Source organism: Erythrolamprus reginae, chromosome 12 (assembly GCF_031021105.1).
Source record: "Erythrolamprus reginae isolate rEryReg1 chromosome 12, rEryReg1.hap1, whole genome shotgun sequence".
Lineage (NCBI taxonomy): Eukaryota > Metazoa > Chordata > Lepidosauria > Squamata > Dipsadidae > Erythrolamprus > Erythrolamprus reginae.
In genome coordinates, this window is record NC_091961.1 from 17,151,619 (window position 1) to 17,169,667 (window position 18,049).

An 18,049-nucleotide genomic window follows, 5' to 3' on the forward strand; every position below is an offset into this window, starting at 1 on the left:
TCTACCTCATGGTGACCATTGAGATGCTGCAATGGTCATGTGAAAAATGGCCACAAGTCACTTTTTTTAGTGCCATTGTAACTTTGAAAAGTCACTAAACGAACTGTTGTAAATTAAGGACTATCTGTAATACCTCACAGTGATCAGAATAGCTCTCTATTCCTGGATATAAAATAGCAGTGTCCCTGGATAGGAGTGCACCAAGTACTCAGTACTAAGAAGCTTCATGGTGCATTTCAATTCAGTAGAATTTGGCTTCTTGAAGAAGTGAGGAAATCCACATTTCAGCCACTGTTGGAAATGGACTTTTGAAGACCCTTCGGCTTACTTAATACAGCAATACAATTGCATTCTGGCTTTTTGAAAAATCACTATCATAATATGTAGGAGTTATGTCATTCCATGTAAAGCAAAAAACAAAACAAACAAATAAACAAACCTCCAGTGGCATTTTTCCCAATCAGTACATTTTATTAAAAGCATCAGGTTTTATGTGCTGCACCTCATTCTATCAAATTCATCTAATGAAACTCACAAAAGTTAGTGCTTTTTAACAAAGGTGTATTAATCAGAAAAAAGGGATATGTAGCTTTGACTTTTCCCCTCTTTTGTGCAATGGCAATGAAGTGGAAAAAAAGTATTCTTAGTGTTATGGATCCTACTGACTTTTGTGCACATGTCTATGTTTCTATGTCTCTTATATTCTTCCAGTTTTGATCCCTTAGGTTCTCACACCAACTGTATCACAGCTTATTGCAATGCCAGATCCTGGTTCTTCGTAAAATCAAATTTAAACCTGCCTTTAAAAATTAAATCACCAATGTGAAGCTTCTGGATTTCCCGGACTCCTATTCCAATCCTTGGATAAATGGAAAATATTTGTAGCTCGGCTGGTACATGGTGGTGGCAGTTTGTTCTCTGGTTTGTTCTGAGTTTGCTGCTTAGCTTCCAAACATTTCCTTACTGGGCTAGAGAACATCTTCAGTGGTACTTTGGAACAGTGATGGGCTACCAGCATTTTTACTACCACAATGTGGGTGTGGCTTAGGCATTTTGTTTCAACATATTTCAGTGCAAATTGGATGCTCTGGGGTGGAGCTCCACTGCATTCTCCCCCACTGCTCCGGGCAGTAGCCCACCCCTGCTTTGGAGGAACAGTCCATCACATTTTGTCCCCCACACATATTGAAATCCTTTTCTAGGCCCCTTTTGCACAAATCAGTCTATGGCTGGGAACTATGGGCTGCCTTCCTCCTCAACATCAGGGTTGTCCAAGCACGGCTACTTTCAGACCTGTGTAGTTCAACTCCAGAATTCTGGCTGGGGAATTTGGGGAGTGGGAAGTCCACAGGTCTGAAAGATGCCAAGGCTTGAGCCCTTGCTCTACATCAGGGGTCCCCAAACTTGGCAACTTTAAAACTTGTGGACTTCAACTCCCAGAATTCTCCAGCCAGCATAGCACACACATAGCTGGCTGGAGAATTCTGGCAGTTGAAGTCCACAAGTCTTAAAGTTGCCAAGTTTGTGGACCCCTGCTCTACATAAATGAGCAGGTTATGGGCGACTGCTAGAGCGGACGCCTGGTTGGAGAAAGACGCCTGATCCGGGTCATTGCTCCTTCCTGGCGGCTCCATCCCTGCAAAGCCAGCAGATGCGTTCCAGTTCAGTGCGCGGCTTCTCCTCTCGGGGGCGCAACGGGTGTCGGGCCTTTGCCGTCGGGCCGCCTGTAGGGCTGCACCGAGCTTTGCCCCGCGAGCTTGAGACCTCTCTGCGCTTCGGCCGCTTTACACCAAGCTAACCCCGCCGTCCTTTCTCTTCCCGGCACGCTCGGCGGCCCTGAGACGCGAGACCTTCTCCCGGCCCGCCCCCAGCCTACCCCAGCGCCCGCCGCGCACTCCCGGGCAACCCCGATCGGCCGAAGAGCGGAAGCAGGCGGCCGGAGCTTCAAGGCCAAGCCTGCCTCTTTGCGGAGCGGGGTCTGCAGAGGAAAGCAGGGCGGCAGCCGGCCCTCCGGCGCCCTTTGTCTGCTCTTTCCCTCCGCGCGGCCCGAAGGGAGGTGAGTTCCCGCGGGGGGGCTCCCGCTCCCCCTCCTTTCCTCCCCCCCAGCATCTCACGCAGCTGCCGCCGCCGTGCGCGCGCCCTCCCATCCGTCCGTCACCTGCAATCCGATGCAATAGGTGCAGGGCGCCCAGGGAAGCGCGCTCTGTCACCCCCCCCCCCCTTCCGTCCCTTTCCCTCCTCCTGGCGAGCCGAGCGATAGGAGCTCCATTGCTCTAGTCTAAGCGTCGGCGGAGGGGGGAGAGCGAGGGCGATGAATATTGATGAGGCTGCCCCGGCTCTATTGTGCAATTGGAGCGGCGAGGTGAAGGCGCAGGCAGAATGGAGGTGGGGAGCTGCGCGGCGCTCGTAGGGCTGGCGCTTCAGCCGCAGCAGTAGCCAGCCGCCGCCGCCTGCACCGGGGGCTTTGTCTCAGTTCGCCCGGGCCGCCGCCATCCAGCTCGCCCTCCTCTCCCGTGCCTCGCAGCCAAGGCGGGCGGCCACCATGGAACCGGGACAGGAGCAGTTGTAAGGGAGAAGCGGAACCCCCCGCCCCAGCCTTCGGAGGAAGAAGGCGACAGAGAGCGAGAGCGGCTTGCCCCCCGGGCTTCCTCCTCGCCACGCAGAGGGCCCCCGCTCCGTGAGGTAATTGTCCAGGGCCCTTTTAACGTGGCTGGCCGGCTCCCCCTCAAAGGCGGGGGGAGAGGGAGGCGGCTTTTGAACCCGCGGGGGGAAGGGTTGCTCCGGTGGGCCAGGAGGCCCTCGCCTCCTTTCCCTCATCCGGATCGCGTTTCTTCTCCTTGCCCCCCCACCCCCAGCCGCTTTTCTTTGGTTTTGCCCCTGAGGGGTTCCTGGGTGGGAGCGCGGGCCGGGAACGGAGCGCCATACGGGTGGACTGAGGGTAACCCTGGCCGAGTTGGGGGATTGTTTGTGCTGCTCCGGATCTTGTCCGTTGGTTTGGGGGCTTGGAAACGAAGGTGTGTGCCCCGAGATAGGCGGCGGCGGCGGCGAGGGGGCTGAGTCTCCATGGCAACCTAAGCTGCCACCCTGGGGGTGTGTGGTCAGGAAGCTGCCCCTGCCTTTTAACTCTAGGGCCGCCCCCGGCAGGGTTGGAATGTGGATGGGGTGGTTGCAGAAGGCAGCGGCTGATGGGCCAGGTGTGTGCCAGGGACCGACTCTTTGGTGGTTATCATTTTGATCTTCTGGGAACAGGGGTCATTTTGGGGGGCATGAAGAGTGGTGTGGCTTGCATCTTTTCTTTTGGTCTAGGAAAGATGTTTTGGTGCTGGCCATAGTGCCCCTGGAATTTTGCCTTTTGTTGGGCAAATTACAATGGTCACAGAACTGCAGAAAACAAGCCTAACGGGGAGAAATACCCAGCACCCTCCTGGAAGATATGAAAGTCCAAGTATTATTGAGCAGCTCTATCAGGTTGCATTACCTTTCAAGTTGGTGAAGGATTATGGTTTGTGAAGCCTTCTGGTGTCTGAAAGCTGGACTTTCGCAAGCTGAAAAGATGTCCCTTTCAGAGTCCCTGCCGCTGTTTTGAGTCCTTCTCACAACCTGAGGTTCCAGACTAAGAGAACATGGCAGGGCCCAAATAAAGCCACAGGCTCCTTCTGTCCCATTATTTGCTCGATTTCATCTTTTTCGGCTAGTTGAATGCTATCTTGAGATCCTATTTGAAGGGGGGGGGTTCTTAGTGTACTTTTGATTTCATCTTTCTTCTGATTTGTATATCCGTTGTGGTCTTTTGCCTTCTTAGGTCTTGTTTCTGAACTTTTAAAACCTTTAAATGTTATTTTTTATTGGTCAGATTGGCTGAATGCTGCAAATGGAGAGAACAGCTTTTTTCTGCAGCCCATTGATAACTTGCTTTGTTATCATTGCTATCCTCTCTGTTTGTGGGATAAACATTCAGTAAAACAGACAGACAGACAGTCAGAAAGGAAACCTCTCAGGTTATATAAGATGGAGAGGGAGAGCTCCTTATTCTTTAAATTCATTTTACCAGTTTTAGTAGCCCACCTTGCTGCCTATGTTAAATATCTGAGTGACTAACCCTCAGGGAAAAAATACTGAACTCAAATAAAAGAGGAGTGCTGGAATTTTTTTTAAAAAACTAAAAAGAACAATGAAAACACTTAATATCCACTATTCTGTCCTGTAAACGTTCCTAAAATCATATATGTGGCCCTTTTTAACTCAGTATTGAGTTGGTTAGCATATCAGCCAAAGCCAAATTATTTTGTTTTGAGATGACCTGCTACTTAACGTCAGAAATTTTGTTTATTCACCAAGTCTTACGGCTGAGTGTTGTGTGTAGAGTATATAATTGAATCCTACCTAATAAATCAGGAATAAGCCTCTCATAAGCCTTGTGTTGACTTTTCACAGGCCCTTACCACAAATTTATTTGTTTTTAATCTTGCTTTTTTGTTTTTTGCTACTTTTCATCAACAGAGATACAAATGGATACTTTAGGCCTCTGCTTAAAAGGCAATCTCTAGGAAACAAATCAGTAGCCGGCTTCAAATGATCAGGGATGCCCATCTCCACAGTCTCATCAAATCTCTGGACTTGTCTCTTTTTGTGACTCCCCCCCCCAAGTTTCCCATCTTTGAATTAAGGTGCGAAACAACTGTCACTCAGGTGTGTGGCCTTTTCTTTTCCTTTTGGAGATACCAGGAATTGAATACAGACTCTTTTGTGTACAACCCATATGCACTTCCACAGAGTAACAGCTCCTCCTATGAGCAGAACCTGAAAGCAAGGCAGACTTTTCTATCTTCCCAGGTAGGATGGACACAAAAGCTCTACGGTTTCTTGTGCAACTCACCAACCTTGGCTCAGATAGCAGTGGGACATAGGAGGTGGCTTATTGCCAGGCTGATCTGACAATCTCTGTTTCTTTTTGTCTCCCTTCCTCCACTAAGAAAATATAAAGATGAAGTTAGCCCTGTCCTTTGGTGAACATTTGAATGAACAGGTACATTGCAAAGCTAAGAACACTCAGCAGGCTGGTTTGGTAGGTTGGGCAAAGCTTGTCCTGCCCTGTCTTTGTCTGTTTTCCTTGGGTGTATTGCCTTCTTTTAGCATGTTGTTCATTTCTCAAGTGTAATGTCAACCTATCAGGCACTTCTGGATAGTTGACTCAGATTTCTGCTTCTAGAGAAGTAACTCTGATGAATCCACTGTACTTAAAACAACAAAGAAGATGGGTTCCCATGCCATCCTCAAATTGAGGGGTTTTGCTTGGTTTGGCATAATATTTTGCATTAAACAAACTCAGTCATTGCTGCATAGTATCAGTTCATTTAGTTTGGACACCCATAAAAAGCTAATGGAGGTTCCCTTCTTGTGGTTTGTGTAACAGGCAAGAGGCCTTCAGAAGTCCCCATAGTATATCCCCACCCCCAAGTATGGGCAGCCCCAGTCTACCTTATGTTGAGGAATCAAGTTTAATTTGGTATTATTATTATTGTAAGATTTTAATCTTTAATTTTGTTCAAATCATTAATCAAAGCTCATTATAGTTATTCTTTAATTGTTCAGTTTTTAATAGTATATTGAACTAGATGTAGTCCTCAGTTTACAACCCCAATTGAGTGCAAAATTTCTGTTGCTAAGCAAGACAGCTATTAAGTGAATTTTGCCCAATTTGACCACCTTTCCAGCCACAGTTGTGAAGTGAACCATTGCAGTTATTAAATTAATAACATGATTGTTAAGTGAATCTGGCTTTCCCATTGACTTTTCCTGTAAGGGGGTCGCAAAAGGTGATCATATGACCCCAGGACATTGCAACTGTCATAAATATGAGTCAGTTGCTAAGTGCCTGAGTTTTGATCATATGACCATATGAATGTTGCAACGATGTTAAGTGTGAAGTCTGAGTCACTATTTTCAGTGCTGTTGTAACTTCAGACAATCAGTAAATGACTACCTGTATTTAGCCCCTGCAAATGGATAGGTGATAGTTTTTCTTTCCAGATGTGGGTTGCAAAGTTTTCTGAGTTTCTTTGATGCCAGGCCATGTAGTGAGTATTTTGTTGTTAGCAGCCCATGTCTGATGAGCCTAAATCATGTATGGACTTTGTATGATACTTTTAACTTTCAAACCTTAAAAGTATTGTGATACCTCTCATTTACAAAGTTTGGCCATCAAAACTTGTCCAGTCTGTCCAGTTTGATGATTGTTGCTGCTGCCAGTTTCATCTCATTATAGTATGAGTGACTTTTGTTAGAAAATATTGATAAGATACATTATTTTCAGTGGGATTTGAGCTTGGAAGTTTTCCTTACTTGCAAGTAAATCTTAGGCACTGTATGATGACCTGTTTCAGATGTTGCTCTGAATTGTGTGCTGTCTTTTTGTTTTGTATGATGTGGGAGTCTAGCATAATACTAGTTTATGGCTGACTGTCATGGGTGACCTAAAAGAATTTGGGCCTGAGTCTTTATATATTTACAGAAGATTGCCTATTATGGCAAAGGTTTAAGATTAGGGCCATTTTTCCTGGATAGAAAGTCATTAATATGACTCCTTTATTTCCTGACAATCCTCAAGCCATAATCCAAAAGGTTTGAGATTGGAGAGGCAAGCATATCAAAATTAAAGTTATGATTTAAAAGGAACATAATGTTTTGCGGAAGCATTGATGGTGGAACAATTTCAGGATTGAAATCTTGGCATTTATTTGTCTTTTAAATAGAATTAGAAGCATCAGTGTCTTGGGTTCAGCTGAATGAAATTTCTATGTCAATGTCTTCCTAAATCCTAACTTGATGACTTCTCCTCTGTTGGCAACTGGAGCTGTTAGGTTGAACAAACAATTGCCAATGATGTGACAATCAAGCAAGGAGTTGCACACATGGATTCCTGATACCTCATCCAGATTCTTCTGGAAGTATAAAGGAAGGAAAACTATGCATCACATTATCTAGTCCATTATTAACAAAGCAGTAGTGTCTAAAATGAGATCAAGTAAAGCAGTAGAGGTAGTTCTCGAACAACAGTTCATTTAATGACTGTTCAAAGTTACAATGGCACAGAAAAAGGTGGCTATTTTTCACAGTAACAGTTTTTGTAGCATTGCCATGATTATGTGATGGCAAGTGATTCATTGTTATGGCCATTGCTGTGTGCCAAGGTCATGTGATCATCTTTTGACAAGCAAAGTCAATGGGGAAACTAGATTTACTTAACAACCAGGTTGCTAATGTATCAACTGCAGTGATTCATTTAACAACTGTGGCAAGAAAGGTTGTAAAATGGGGTAAACCTCATTTTTAAAATGTCTCACTTAATCATAGAAACTTTGGGCTCAGTTGTAGTTCTACATTGTAGACTACTTGTATTCAGACATCCAGGGGAAAAAAATCTAAATCTTGTGAACCATGTTAGATAAGTCAACACAACTAAGCCATTATTTGCTTAACTATATTGCTGAATAGAGCATACGTTGGGACTGTGTTTTATTGATTAATTGAAAATCAACCCATATAGATATGACATGCAAAGGCAACTTTAGTCATACATGGAGTGACTATATTGAAATCAGTAAAAAAATCATTTTATTGGATTTGTTGATTAAATCAGAATCCAATACTGTGGTGATATTGCATCAACTTTCATAACTAGAATTCCTATGAATGTATTGGATGACAAATCCCATAATTCCCAACTGACAGGATACTAGCTGATGACAGTTGTACCGGTATTTTGTCAAATGTATTTATAATGTGATCAGTTAATGAACAGGCCTCTAGAATTCTCTTCAGCTTTGGAAATACATATATTAAATTTAAAGAATATTTTAAAAAACAACCTTGCAAAGATAGAATAAACCAAGCCTCCCCGAGTCTTCGGAGAAGGGCGGTATACAAATCTAATAATGATGATGATGATGATGATGATGATGATGATGGTAAACATTATAGAATAGAATTCTTTATTGGTCAAGTGTGATTGGACACAAAAGGGATTTGTCTTTGGTGCATATGCTCTCAATGTATATAAAAGAAAATATACATTTGTCAAGAATCATGAGGCACAACACTTAATTATTGTCATAGGGGTCAAATAAGCAATGAAGAAACAATCAGTATTAATAAAAATCTTAAGTATACAAGCAACAAGTTATAGTCATACAGTCATAAGTGGGAGGAAATAGGTGATAGGAATGATGAGAAAAAACTAATAGTAATAGTAGTGCAGACTTAGTAAATAGTTTGACAGTGTTGAGGAAATTATTTTATTTATTTATTTATTTATTTATTTATTTATTTATTTATTTATTTATTTATTTATTTATTTATTTATTTATTAGATTTGTATGCCGCCTCTCTCAGAAGACTCGGGGCGGCTAACAACAATGTAAAAAGACAATGTAAACAAATCTAATATTAAAAGACAATCTAAAAAACCCCAATTTAAAGAACCACTCATACATACTAGCATACATATATAAATTCTATAAGCCTAGGGGGAAGGAAAATTTCAATTCCCCCATGCCTGACAACAGAGGTGGGTTTTAAGGAGCTTCCGAAAGGCAAGGAGGGTGGGGGCAACCCTGATATCTGGGGGGAGCTGGTTCTAGAGGGTCGGGGCCGCCACAGAGAAGGGTCTTCTCCTGGGTCCCGCCAAACGACATTGCTTAGTCGACGGGACCTGGAGAAGGCCAACTCTGTGGGACCTAACCGGTCGCTGGGATTCGTGCGGCAGAAGACGGTCCCGGAGATATTCTGGTCCGATGCTATGAATGGCTTTATAGGTCATAACCAACACTTTGAATTGTGACCGGAAATTGATCGGCAACCAATGCAGACTGCGGAGTGTTGGTGTAACATGGGCATGCCTTGGGAGGCCCATGATTGCTCTCGCAGCTGCATTCTGCACGATCTGAAGTTTCCAAACACTTTTCAAAGGTAGCCCCATGTAGAGAGCATTACAGTAGTCGAGCCTCGAGGTGATGAGGGCATGAGTGACTGTGAGCAGTGAGTCCCGGTCCAAATAGGGCCGCAACTGGTGCACCAGGCGAACCTGGGCAAACGCCCCCCTCGCCACAGCTGAAATATGTTTCTCTAATGTGAGCTGTGGATCGAGGAGGACGCCTAAGTTGCGGACCCTCTCTGAGGGGGTCAATAATTCCCCCCCCCTAGGGTTATGGACGGACAGATGGAATTGTCCTTGGGAAGCAGAACCCACAGCCACTCCGTCTTATCTGAGTTGAGTTTGAGTCTGTTGACACCCATCCAGACCCCAACAGCCTCCAGGCACCAGCACATCACTTCCAGTGCTATTTGTTTAGCAGTTGTCCTTGTGTCTAGTTGTCTTGGTGTGCAGTGCTCTGTAGCAATGTTTCGAGGATGGGAGTTGAAACAGTTTATGTCCAGGATGTGAGGGGTCAGTAAATATTTTCACAGCCCTCTTTTTGACTCGTGCACTATACAGGTCCTCAATGGAAGGCAGGTTGGCAGCAATTGCTTTTTGTGCAGTTTTGATTATCCCCTGAAGTTTGTGTTGGTCTTGTTGGGTTGTAGAACCAAACCTGACAGTTATAGAGGTGCAGATGACAGACTCAGTGATTCCTCTGTAGAATTGTATCAGCAGCTCTTTGGGCAGTTTGAGCTTCCTGAGATATAGTCTGGAATGTTTGCTGCCCTGCATTAATGCTTTTTAACTTAAGGTCTGAAACCTTATGTTTGATCATGGTTTGATATAATTCAGACATAAAGGGCTTTGGTGAATTTCAAATTTTTGGTGGCTTGGGGGGCATGGCAGGGGAAGGATACTGCAAAATCTCCATTCCCATCTGTATTTGCAGTTCTCCAAACTACTCAAAATTTCCGCTACTGGTTTTCCAGACCTGTCAGAACCTGCTGGATTTCACCTCAATAAAGGGCATTATAAAAACAAGTAATTTGCAGCTTAGTTGGTTCTTGCTTTCATAATTAAATTAGGTTAGGGACCTTCTAAATCATCTAGTCTAACCCCCCCACCCCCACTCAAGCAGGAGTCCCCACACCATTTCAGACAAATGACCGTCCAATCTCCTCTTGAAAGGCTCAGGTTTTGTAGCTCTCACAACCTCCATAGACAAGTTATTTCACTGGTTGATCACTCTGTCAGAAAGTTTCTACTTTATTTTATTTATTTATTAGATTTGTATGCTGCCCCTCTCCGTAGACTCTGGGCGGCTTATTTCCAGGTTGAATCTCTCCGTGGTCAGTTTTCCTCCCTTATTCCTTGTTTGGCCTTCTGGTGCCTTGGAAAACAGTCTGACTCCCCTCCTCTGTGTGGCATCCCCTCGAGTATTGGAAGACTGCTATCATGTCTCCCCTGGTCCTTCTCTTTGCTAGACTGGCCGTGCCCAGTTTCTGCAACCGCTCTTATATAACAAGGTATAACAAGCAGGAAGAGGGAGATTGTGATCCCCTTATATAGAGCGCTGGTGAGACCACATTTGGAATACTGTGTTCAGTTCTGGAGACCTCACCTACAAAGAGATATTGACAAAATTGAACGGGTCCAAAGATGGGCTACAAGAATGATGGAAGGTCTTAAGCATAAAACGTATCAGGAAAGACTTCATGAACTCAATCTGTATAGTCTGGAGCAGTGTTTTTCAACCGGTGTGCTGCGGCACACTAGTGTGCCACGAGACATGGTCAGGTGTGCCGCGAGGTGGCTCCTGCAAGTGGGAGCTCCAGGGCTGAGGCTTCAGCCCTGGAGCTCCCACTTGCAGAAACCGGCCCCCCCCGGCTATTGCCCGCTGCTGCCGCTGCTATTGGCACCCTCCCACGGGAGGCCGGCAAAGGTTGTTTTGAAAGTCGGCCCCCTCGCGCGCATGGCTTCTCCTCGCTAATAGTGGGGGCGGGGGCGGCAGGCAATAGCCGGGGGGAGGGGCGGCTTCTGCAAGTGGGAGCTCCAGGGCTGAGGCTTCCACTTGTGGCTGACCCTGCCCGACCGATCCGTCCTTCTCTCCGGCTTTCTTGGGGCGCGGCTCCTCCTACAGCGGTGGCTGCAGCGGCGCTGGCGATCTGGCCGCTAGCCGCTCCGAGCGCTGTGGGAACGCCCACCCCTCTCACAGTCCCGTCCCGGGCTGTCAGAAAAGGGGCTGCTTCCCATCCCCCTGCCAGCTTGCTCAGAACATTCAAACTAAGGAAAACCTTCGCCGGCCTCCACAGAGAAGAAAGGAAGAGAGAGAATGAGAGAGAGAGAGCAACAGAGAGAGAGAGAGAGAGAACAAGGGAGAGAAAGCATGAGGGAGAGAGAAAGAACAAGAGAGAGAAAAAGAGAGAGAGAGAAAGAAAATAAGAGAGAACGAGAGAGCAACAGAGAGAGAGAGAGAAAGAAAATAAGAGAGAGAACGAGAGAGAGAGAGCAACAGAGAGAGCGAGAGAGAACAAGAGAGAGAAAGCATGAGAGAGAGAGAAAGAACAAGAGAGAGAGAATGAAAATAAGAGAGAGAACAAGAGAGAGATCGAGAAAGAAAATAAGAGAGAACGAGAGAGCAACAGAGAGAGAGAGAGAGAAAATAAGAGAGAGAACAAGAGAGAGAGAAAGAAAATAAGAGAGAGAACAAGAGAGAGTGAGAGAAAGAAAATAAGAGAAAGAGAGAGCAAAAGAGAGAGAGAAAGAACAAGAGAGAGAAAGCATGAGAGAAAGAACAAGAGAGAGAGAGAGAGAAAATAAGAGAGAGAACGAGAGAGAGAGAGAGAAGGAAAGCAAGAGAGAAAAAGAGAGATAGCAAGAGAGAGAAATCAAGAGAGACAGATAGGGAGAGGAAAGGAGAGAGAGAGAAATGAGAACAAAAGGGAGAAAAAAGGAGAAATGATAAAATGATTGAGGCAGAGAATGAGAGGAGAGAGAAACAAAAGAGAGAGAGGTGATTCTTGAAGCATATGGTAAAAAGCACCCAAATAATAAGAAACCCCCCCAGCCCACACCTGTTTTTGAAAAGAATAAAAGAGAAAAAAACCCCAGCCCTCAACTGGTTTTGGAAATGGTTCGAGTGTGTATACACATACACGCATAAGGGGGGGAGAGAGACAGGGATGGAAAAAGAGGAGAAGTGAGAGGGAGAAGGAATGAGGGGAAAAGGGAGGAAGAGAGAGAAATGAGAAACATGAGAGAGAAAAGGGGGAAAGACAGGAGAAGTACCCAGAAATGAGACAGTGGTATAAATTTGAGGAGGGATGATTGATGATTGACTGCATTTATAAGGGGATGTTACATGGGATTGTATATATGAGGGGGTTATGTATGTACCGTGTTTCCCCGAAAGTAAGACAGTGTCTTACTTTCTTTTTACCCCCAAAAGCCCCACTACGTCTTACTTTCGGGGTATGTCTTACATTGGGAAAAAATTGAAAGGGTCGCGTTCCCGAAGGCATCTCCCCAGAGTCCAGAAGGGCAGCCGTGGGACAGGAGCCTCGTGAGCCCTTTTCCAAGTTCAACCTCAGGGCTGCAAGCGGCATGCACGCGTGGAGCCACAGACGCGTGTCGGGGAAGCGTGTGTCTGGAGGGGAGGAGCCGCTCTGCGCAGTTGGGCAGCCCCACCTGCCTGCCGGAAAGGAGGCGGGCGAAGGAGGGCGCAGCTCCGACCGCTCGCCTCGGAGCCGGTCGGCCTCGCTGGCCGCTTGCAGCCGAGCCTCGGCAGGACTTGGTTGCTGGGACGAGCGCCTTCGCTGCAAGCCGCCGCCCGCTCGGCTCGCTTCGGACCAGCGCCGTCCTTCGCTTTGCCAAGCTGGGGAAGAGGCGGTGGCGCCACGGTGAGGCGAAGGCGAGGGGCGCGCGGGGAGCTTGGAAGCGACGTCATCGGGCTCCCCCCCCGGCAATACCCCCGTATGTCTTACTTTCGGGGTATGGCTTATATTAGCCGACCCCCCTGAAACCCCCGATACGTCTTACAATCGGGGGTGTCTTACTATCGGGGAAACAGGGTATGTATGTATGTATCTGTCTATCTGTCTATCTGTCTATCTGTCTATCTGTCTATCTATCTATTTATTAGATTTGTGTCATTTTGGTTGGTGGTGTGCCCCAGGATTTTGTAAATGTAAAAAATGTGCCGTGGCCCAAAAAAGGTTGAAAATCACTGGTCTGGAGGACAGAAGGAAAAGGGGGGACATGATCGAAACATTTAAATATGTTAAAGGGTTAAATAAGGTTCAGGAGGGAAGTGTTTTTAATAGGAAAGTGAACACAAGAACAAGGGGACACAATTTGAAGTTAGTTGGGGGAAAGATCAAAAGCAACATGAGAAAATATTATTTTATTGAAAGAGTAGTAGATCCTTGGAACAAACTTCCAGCAGACGTGGTTGGTAAATCCACAGTAACTGAATTTAAACATGCCTGGGATAAACATATATCCACTGTAAGATAAAATACAGGAAATAGTATAAGGGCAGACTACATGGACCATGTGGTCTTTTTCTGCCATCAGTCTTCTATGTTTCTATATTATAGTCTCCAGTCCCTTAATCATCCTGGTTGCTCTCTTCTGCACTTTCTCTAGAGTTTCAATGTCTTTTTTGTAGTGTGGTGACCAAAACTGGATGCAGTACTCTAGATGTAGTCTAACTAAGGCTTTATAGAGTGGTATTTGTATATCCCTAGTCCTAGATTGCATCCCTCTATTATTGAAATTTAGGATTGCATTGGCTTTTTTGGCTGCTGCTGCAACTGCTGGCTCATATTTAGCTAAGACTCCAAGATCCCTCTCACAGTCACTGCTATTGAGTGTGGTTTCGGCCAGTTTATATGTATATTCTTGGTTTTTCTTATCTAGGTTTAGGACTCTGCTTTTCTCTGTACAGTGATCCCCCGCTCGTTGCGAGGGTTCCATTCCAGGACCCCCCGCAACGAGCGGGTTTTCGCGAAGTAGCGCTGCGAAAGTAAAAACACCATCTGCGCATGTGCAGATGGTGTTTTTAACTTCCGCAGCGCTAGCGAGGAGCCGAAGATTGGGGGCGGTGCGGGTGTTTTACAACGTCGCCGCCGACATGGGGGGCTCGCTAGCACCCCCCGAACCCCCATCCGCTGACTTCTAAAGCGGGGAAGTTCGCTAGAAGTCAGCGGAGAATGGCGCGCCTGCTTTAAAACGATCGGAGCCGGCCGGCTCCGATCGTTTTAAAGCAGGCGCGCTGTTCTCCGCTGACTTCTAAAGCGGGGAAGTTCGCTAGGAGTCAGCGGAGAACGGCGCGCCTGCTTTAAAACGATCGGAGCCGGCCGGCTCCGATCGTTTTAAAGCAGGCGCGCTGTTCTCCGCTGACTTCTAAAGCGGGGAAGTTCGCTAGGAGTCAGCGGAGAACGGCGCGCCTGCTTTAAAACGATCGGAGCCGGCCGGCTCCGATCGTTTTAAAGCAGGCGCGCTGTTCTCCGCTGACTTCTAAAGCGGGGAAGTTCGCTAGGAGTCAGCGGAGAACGGCGCGCCTGCTTTAAAACGATCGGAGCCGGCCGGCTCCGATCGTTTTAAAGCAAGCGCGCCGTTCTCTGCTGACTCCTAGCGAACTTCCCCGCTTTAGAAGTCAGCGGAGAACGGCACGCCTGCTTTAAAACGATCGGAGCCGGCCGGGCGAAGGGCGAAGGGTGAGCGGGTGGCCGGGCGAAGGGCGAAGGGCGGGCGAGCAGGTGCTGGGGGGGGCTTCGCCCTCCCGCCAGCAAGAGGGGGGAGACCCAGGGAAGCCGCCTAGCAGCTGATCTGCCCGGCCCATCTACGCATGCGTGCCCATAGAAAAAAGGGCACGCATGCGTAGATGGTATTTTGACTTCCGGGTTCAAAATTCGCAAATTACCCTGTTCGCAATGGTTGGGGACGCAATAACCGGGGGATCACTGTATTGAATTTCATTTTATTAAATAGGGCTGAGTGTTCACGTCTGTCAAGATCCATCCGGATTTTGAGCCTGTCTGGGGTGTTAGCTATTCCTGCTAGCTTAGTATCATCTGCAAATTTGGTTAGTTCCCCTTCTATTCCCTCATCTAGGTCAGTTGTGAAAATATTAAATAGTACTGGGCCTAACATGGAACCTTGTGATACCCTGCTGCTTACTTCTCTCCATATAGATTTAAACCCATTGAGGACTACTCGTTGAGTACGCTTAGTCAACCTATTGTTAATCTAGCTGGTCGTGTAGCTGTCTATCCCACATTTTTCTAGCTTAAGAAGAAGTAGGATGTGGTCTACTTTGTCAAATGCTTTGCTGAAGTCTAAGTCTATTATGTCCACAGTATTTCGCTGATCTACTAATTTAGTCACAATGTTGAAGAATGAGCAGTTCGGCATGATTTGTTCTTAACAAACCTGTGTTGGCTGCTGGTTATTACTTTGCTTGTTTCTAGATGATGGCAGATATGTTTTTTAATTATCTTTTCCAGTATTTCCCACCTATTAAGCTGATCAACCAGTGGAGGCAGCTGAATAGGTTGATAAGATGTTACATTTGAATCCAGGGCCTTATTTGTTGGCATCTGAGCAAGCTATGATAACAATCCAAGAATAAATTCTGGAGTATACGAAGCAATTGGGTTTTGTGAGCTTCCTTAACTATTTTGTTTTTTACTGACCTCATAGGTTAAATGTGTAGGAATTACCTTAAAAGAATCTTATGCAACCTGATGCATGTTTTTTCATTATAGGTATCTAGTGATAAGGTGGTCTTTAAAAGTGTTTAATCATTTTCATAACACTTTCTATTATAGTTCAGTAGCTGAACTATGAGAGAAAGCAAAATGTCTTTCTTGTTCTTAGTGTTCCTAGGTGTTATGCCATACTCCTGAACTTGTAAGAAGATCCTACACATATTTATCCAGTAATTTATTAACCACCATATTCAACAATACTTACTTTCTTGTAAGTGTGCTTTTATAGACATGGACAAGTTTGCTTAAAAGCCTTGTAAGACAAATGGAAATGTTGTAATCAAAAATAGCCTGCATGTGGATTAATTTGTATAGCATAGGAGACAATCTATTTGGTTAAAAGGCAGGGAAGCTGTTTGTTGGAGGATTTGATCTTAGCCCTGTGATACAAAAGTGTAGTCTCTCCAAGTTGTATAGGCTTAGTGCCAAGGTAAACTGTCAACAGCATTTAAACCATGCATCTGTTTATTGGACTATACAACTTTAGTTCACCATAGGGAGATGGTACTTGGAAATCATCCTTTCAAGGGTGGATTTGTGTGTGTGTGTGTATGAGTGTGCGAAGAAGGGAAAGTAGAAAGCTGTCAAGTGCTGGATTGTTCATCTGACCATGTATGGTTTGTTGATCATGTGGTACAGCAGTTGCAGAATGATCTGCTGTTTTTCTTCATAGAAGTTCTTTGGAATAATTAGTTTGTGTCTAGCAGGACTGAGTCAGAAGTCAGAGAAGCAGGATACAGGATTCTCAGAAGACTTGGAGAATGACCTGGCTTGATTTCCATGTCTCTTCTTAACAGCAGCTCTTATGAAATTGAGCAAGTAAGTAAACAAGCGTGCTTAGCAGACCAAGCTTCTGTTAGGGACATAAAAGGAAGGCCAGTAAACAACACTGGCAGCTGAGCAGAGTATATTTTGTTATCTTAATTATTGAGGCCTCTTGGGCCTGATCTGGCAGTCAGCTTTTCTTCTGCCTGTAGGAGAGTTTTCAAATCACCTTTCCAGCACAGCTGTCTCAGACAAGAAACTTAGAATTTTGACAACCAACCTTATCTTAAATAGCTTTTTTGTTCTTAACTTGTTCATTTTTGAAAATCACTTTAGCAAAGTGAAGGTTTATGATTTCAAATACATAATGAAATTAGCCTATGAATTGAGACCAATTTCACTATATATTTCAGCTCAGTCCTTTTAGAAAATTCTAATCTTTCTCTTTTATTAGTCCTTCTGGCTGAAACTACTTTTCAGAATGCCTATTTTAGGCCAGCTGACTTATGCTTTTGAATCTATCTTCAAACCTCATTATCTTCCACATTCTCTGGGACTACCTGCAGTCATTGCAAATCTTGATGCTCCTCAGATGACTTTCCAAGGCCTATTCCTGGATTGTTATGGGAACTGGATTCTACATACTTCTGGTTTTTTTGAACATAGAACTGTAAGCTGTCCAGCACAAACACTGCAAATTTTTTATACTCTGTGACAGGGATGTCAAACTAGTGGCCCATGGGCTGGATGTGTCACATGAAGCACAGGCCCACCCTGGCTCCGCAAAGGTAAAAAAACATCGCAATATGTCACGATAAATCAGTGACGAGTGCGAATTTGAAACCAGTGCTCTATGGTGATGACACTATATTAGCAGTAAAATATTTTGGATGCTTCCAAAACACCTTTTTTTCTTAGAGTACATCTTTCATTTTGTACAAAGATTTCAGGACTCCTTCTTTCTTTTTCTTTCTTTCTTTCTTTCTCTCTCTCTCTCTCTCTCTCTCTCTCTCTCTCTCTCTCTCTCTCTCTCTCTCTCTCTCTCTCTCTCTCTTTCTTTCTTTCCATAAAATAACTTATTAAAGAATGATAGGCTGAAAGAAATTAAGAAAACTTGCAAAAGATATAATCAATCCAAAAGAGAAAAAGACTCCAGCACTTCTCCACCAATAATCTGCACTCAGATCAGCATAGATTAACTCCAAGGTCAACTTCAGATCAGTGATCAAGTAAACAATACCCCAAGTGAGAAGATGTATTAGAAAACAGCCCAACCTAAGAATCCTTAAGACCACACACACAGAGGCAGACAAGACACCAGAATATAAACTGACAGCAAACAGGCATTCTTTACTAACCCTGTTGATGTTACCTAATTAGGGTAATGAAACATCTGCAAGAAAACAAGGAAGCTCAGAGACTTGTCACATTTTAAATAACTTGCCTATTTTAGAAGTACAGTTGGGTGGATAGTATTCATTCCAAAACTATGCTAATGTAGAAATGTTGACAAATGCATCTTGATGCCATTGGACAAAGGATGTGCTCTAGTATTTGCAAAAACAGGGGCTGCAACACTTGCATCATGATGAAC

General features: G+C 45.0%; 1 protein-coding gene across 2 annotated transcripts in view; it reads left to right on the forward strand.

The window, feature by feature from the left end:
- Positions 1 to 1,685: 1,685 nt before the first annotated feature.
- ZMIZ2 (zinc finger MIZ-type containing 2) overlaps positions 1,686 to 18,049 on the forward strand; it is a 101,928-nt gene continuing 85,564 nt past the window's right edge. Inside the window, exon 1 of one of the 2 annotated variants that reach the window (XM_070765330.1) lies at positions 1,686 to 2,056. The gene's annotated coding sequence lies outside the window, so the exon portion shown is untranslated. Of the gene's footprint in view, positions 2,057 to 2,290; positions 2,683 to 18,049 lie in introns of those variants that run through there. The other variant, XM_070765329.1, reaches the window with a different exon arrangement.